This window comes from Zalophus californianus, chromosome 1 (assembly GCF_009762305.2).
Source record: "Zalophus californianus isolate mZalCal1 chromosome 1, mZalCal1.pri.v2, whole genome shotgun sequence".
Lineage (NCBI taxonomy): Eukaryota > Metazoa > Chordata > Mammalia > Carnivora > Otariidae > Zalophus > Zalophus californianus.
Window position 1 is genome coordinate 131,379,028 of NC_045595.1, and position 5,267 is coordinate 131,384,294.

Sequence of the window (5,267 nt, forward strand, 5' to 3'; positions counted from 1 at the left end):
TAGATGTCTAATTAACATCTATATTTGTAAACCTTAACATATATAAAGGGAAGTATGGCTTAATTATATCCCTAAATGAAAAGTCACACAAAGCCTTAGTAAAGACATGGATGTTGAATCTTCATAAAATGAAAATTGCTTGACAATGTTAAAATACATATCATTTTGTTGTGGCATGAAAAGTGTCACGGTTTCTCAGAACTAAGTAGATAAAGGATGTGTGTGATATCTGGGAAATAATTGGGCCCTGGTGGGAGTGCACTATGGACAAGGCAATCAGTCTGCTTCCTAAAATAATTCTCATGTCTCCAAGGTAACATCACATAATCAGTGTTGGTTTTTCCACAGCATGTTCAGCATAGCAAAAATATAAACAGATTGTTCTAGCTTACAGATGAGACATTTTAAAAGCTTAATTTGCTTTCTATTTATGTAGTTATGAAATTGTAAATCATTAGATAAAAAGACTGAATTCAGAAGCTACATATCACCTTCTGGGTCAAGTCATTCTGCTTAGCATGGAATGTGAGGTTCTCATGATCTGCTTCTTGCAAATTTCTCCATTTTCCCATCTTCACCTCTTCCCATTCCATCTTCTCTTGACCCATTTTAAACTCTAGTTGCTGCTAACTACTTTTAGTTCCTGAATATTTGCTCCTTCAAACTTCCAGAGTTTGTGCAACTCTCTTCACTAAAGAGCCCTTTCCTTAATTATCTGCCTAAAGAATTTCTATTCATCCTTCAAAAACTTCCTCAAAGATTAATCACTCTTTATTCTACCTGCAAACTGTTTCTGTTTCCATTGTTGATCTTATTTTTATCTTTCTCTCCTTTGATACTTAGAATTTCTAGAAGCTAGGGATTACATTTTATGCATCTCTATCCACTGCCTCCTGTTGTTCCAACATCTAGAGCACAGAAAATGCTAAAGAAATATTTACTGAATGGAAATAATGTACATTATTTTCTTTCATAAAGTTAAATACTTAAAAATATTATAATATCTGTGCTGCTGCTGATACACTAAGTTAGGTAATTTTTAACAAGTGCTTTAAAAAAATTATAAACTTGACCTGTAAATATATGACTAGCTGTCTATTCTGATGAAATAATCCAACAATGTGGGTATATACTGAAGTGCTAACATATTTACAGTATTATTTATAATTTAAAAAATGGAACTTAAGCAAAGGGCCTGACATTAAGGGAATAATTTAATCCCCCTAAATAATTGTGATACATATTTATAATGAAACATTGTGCTTTACAGTGTGTTTAATGACATGGAAAAATGCTTATAACATAATGTTATCCAAAAAAGTGAGATACCACAATGCATATGCACATATAATATCTTTTTAAAGATTTTATTTATTTATTTGAGATAGAGAGAGAACAAGCAGGGAGGAGCAGAGGGAAAGGGAGAAGCAGGCTCTCCGATGAGCAGGGAGCCCCATGAGGGACTCCATCTGAGGACCTGGGGATCATGACCTGAGCTGAAGGCAGACCCTTAACCGAATGAGCCACCCAAGTGCCCCGATATAATATCATTTTAATGACATAAAAATGTTGATCAAAGATTAAAGGGAAAATACACTGAAAAGATAGCAGTGGTACCTCTAAGTAAGGAAGATAAGAAAATTTTTTTCTGCTTCCACATACTTTCCTCAAGTGTCTAAATTCCTGTTATAATCTGGTTATCAGGAGAAAAACTGATACCCCCATAATGCTTTTTATATATAAATTAAAAACACAAAACAAAACCCTTTTAAATGCAAGTAAACTCTGGATAGGGCATGCCTGATCATTCATAAAATTCTAAAACACAGAAAACATTTTTAAATCATTTTTTATTACTCTCTAGTGACTGGATAACTAGAACTGGTCACTAAAAGGTAGAGCATTTCCCGGAGAAGGGAAGAGCATGAATCATCAAATATTACTTAAGAATGTGGAACCAGGTGGTGGGCCAAATCCTCTCATACATTTCCTTAGTTAACTGCCATGGAAATACTACAGAGCAGATAGTATTATCCACAAGTTGATGGTTTGTCCAAAATCAATCTAGTGTATTACAAAGTCAGATTTTGATCCCAGGACTATCTGCTAAAAAAAAAGTCTTTTCATTCTATTGCAATTAAGTAACACTCTAAGCAAAATAAGAATTCACAGCCTGCCTTAATGAAAAGATACAAATTATTTGTAGTGAGTCATACAATTTACTAAAAGCTTTTTATTAAATAGATTAAGTTTGCTTCCTGAATCATAATTTACTCGAACTTTCCACCAAGGGAAACCCTACCAGACAAGGAATGCCTTGAAAGCAGGGACAGGTTACAAGTGTTGTTGAGTTTGTTGTCCTGAGCCCAGCCCTGGGGCAAAAGCAACTCAGTAAGAGCTTGATGAATTAAATTAATTAGATCATTAAGTAGGAACTTAAATCTTTTCAAGACCAAGTTACCCCGAATTTCAAATTAGGACAAACTAAATGAGATTTTACTGTGTTTCCTCACGCACACTTTCTTGAGCATGTTTTTTAACGTTGGCAGTGGGTTTTACTGTCAACAGATAAATCTCCCTTAAGATTTTAGTGCACTCATTAAAAAATCCTCTCTTTCAGGATCTATGAAAAATTTCAACATTTTATTTTAGCAGGAACGATTAAGTGCTATTGACTTTAGTCTCTTCTAGCAACACTTGTTCATTGATTTTTGTGGCCATTACTACAAGCATTATCTTGTCAGGGGCATGAGGGAATGACCAAGAATTCAAAGAAACAATTCTAGATAAATGTGAGCTTTGAGAACTGCCCCTTTGAATCAGTTTTGGATTTTGTGCTGCTTTAGATGAAGATTATTGAAATTAAAGCAGAGCCAAAGGTAAGATTCGGTGGCAAATTCTCTTCAGAATCATTCCTTTCTTCATCTTTCTAGGAAAACAATTCTTTGAGGACTATTTCTTTTTTTTTTTTATCGTGCTGTATGACCTTTAATTAAGTGTATATAATGTCTTCCAATCACGTCACCTAGGGACCATTTTACCTGCTGCTCTGTTTGGCAGCCAGTCTCTTGTCTCTCTCTTCAGCGATGGTGAGGCGGATACCCTTTCCCTGGGGAAGAGAAATCCACAGTTTGTTGCCTTTGCCAATAACAAAAATGTTGCAGAGTCGGGTGGCAAAGCTGTTGCCATTGGCATCTTTCACGTGAACCACATCAAACGAACCAGGATGTCTCTCTCTGTTGGTGATCACACCAATTCTTCCCAGGTTGGCACCCCCAGTCACCATACACAGATTACCAGTATCAAACTTGATGAAATCAGTAATCTTTCCAGTCTCCAAATCGATCTGAATGGTATCATTCACCTTGATGAGGGGATCAGAATGGCGGACAGTGCATGCATCATGAGTCACCAGATGAGGGATTCCTTTTGTCCCTACAAAGATCTTTCTCACTTTGCACAACTTATACTTGGCCTCCTCAGGTGTTATCCGATGAACAGCAAAGCGACCCTTGGTGTCATAGATCAGACGGAAATTCTCCCCAGTCTTGTCAATGCTGATGACATCCATAAAACCAGCAGGGTAGGTTATATCAGTTCGGACCTTGCCATCAATCTTAATAAAACGCTGCATACAGATCTTTACTTCATCTCCTGTTAGGGCATACTTAAGTCTGTTCCTTAGGAAAATGATGAGAGGGAGACATTCTCTCAATTATGGGGACCAGTAGATGGGCGAGGAGCAAACACACCAGTTTATCCAGCATCCAATGCTTTGGAGCTGCTACATGCTTCAGATGCTTCTTGGGACGACGAGCCATGGCTGCGCTGGGAATGAAAAGAGACCCGTCTCTTTCCGGTACCCGAGCGAGGACTATTTCTTTTTCTTTTTTTTTTTTAAGATTTTATTTATTTGACAGAGAGAGACACAGCGAGAGAGGGAACACAAGCAGGGAGAGTGGGAGAGGGAGAAGCAGGCTTCCTGCTGAGCAGGGAGCCCAATGCGGGGCTCGATCCCAGGATCCTGAGATCATGACCTGAGCCGAAGGCAGATGCTTAACGACTGAGCCACCCAGGCGCCCCGCGAGGACTATTTCTAAATGGGAAAGGGGAGAGAAACATGTTCTGAGCTCCCACTATGAACTAAGCACTCTATATACATTAATGTATTTGGAATCACAAAACTCCCAAGTCGTAGGTATCCTTCTTCTCATGCTGCTGATGAAGAAACTGACTTAAATGTTAAAGCAAGGTCTCACAGCTAATAAAAGGTTGAACAGGATTTTTGAGCTGTTTCTTTGCTCTCAGATATTCTCTGCCTCTCTCTGTGCCTGCTCTCTATTGGAAGGAACTACATTTCCCAGACCCCTTTGTTGTGGCTTCTGGATTATATGTGGCCAAGGGGTGGGAAAGTTGGGAGCTGGTGGAGACTGGGAGGCCACAGAAAACAAGACTGGGTAGTCCACCTTCTCCCAGCGGCTTTAGCCTTAGGGGTTGCTGCTTCCTGTTCTTGCTCATCTCTGAATTGCCCAACCGGACCCCTTCCCAAGAGCTTCTCAGCCCTTTCCTCAACTGAATAAACATTTTTTTTTTTTTTTGCATTAAAACTCTCTAGAAGGGAAGGAAAAAGGGAGGGAAAGGGGAAGGGAGGATGGGAAAGGAAAGGGGAGACGTGGATTGTTTTCTCTATTCCGGATTCATCTGACTGATACTCAAATTTGAGTCTACCTGATTCCTTTGCCTAGCTCTCTTTCTAGAGACTCACAACAGCACACTGCCAACAAAAAGGTGATAGTTTGTTTTTTTTTAGGATGAATGTGTGGTCACACATTAACATATGACAATAATTTCTGTCTCTGACTCTATTTTATATGTCCCTGATATCAGTTTATGCATTTTTAATAGTTTTATGTACCTGAAAACTATTATTGACACAGCTATGTTGAAAAAACGTTTGTGTATAAGTTAGTTACTGCAGCATGGGCTGGATTCTGGCAGAGAAGCATATGAAGCACTAAAAGTATGCCACATAGCCATGAATTTTAATGTTTTATTAAGACTCATTTCCCTTTGTCCACCAGTCCTATAATTTGTCATACTGTCAGATTGCTGAACCTGAAGCTTTTGCTACATGTTGTAAACAAGACTCAACATTCATAACTATCTAACCCATAAGCAGTCTAAAACTATTTTTTCCAAGCTTTAGAATGCTTTCAGGCAAGTGAAGATATTCCTTTTCCTAAAACTTATGAAATATTATAACCAAT

General features: G+C 38.1%; 1 pseudogene; it reads right to left on the minus strand.

Moving 5' to 3' along the window:
- Positions 1–3,037: 3,037 nt before the first annotated feature.
- Positions 3,038–3,821, minus strand: LOC113915939 (annotated as a pseudogene).
- Between the last annotated feature and the right edge of the window lie 1,446 nt (positions 3,822–5,267).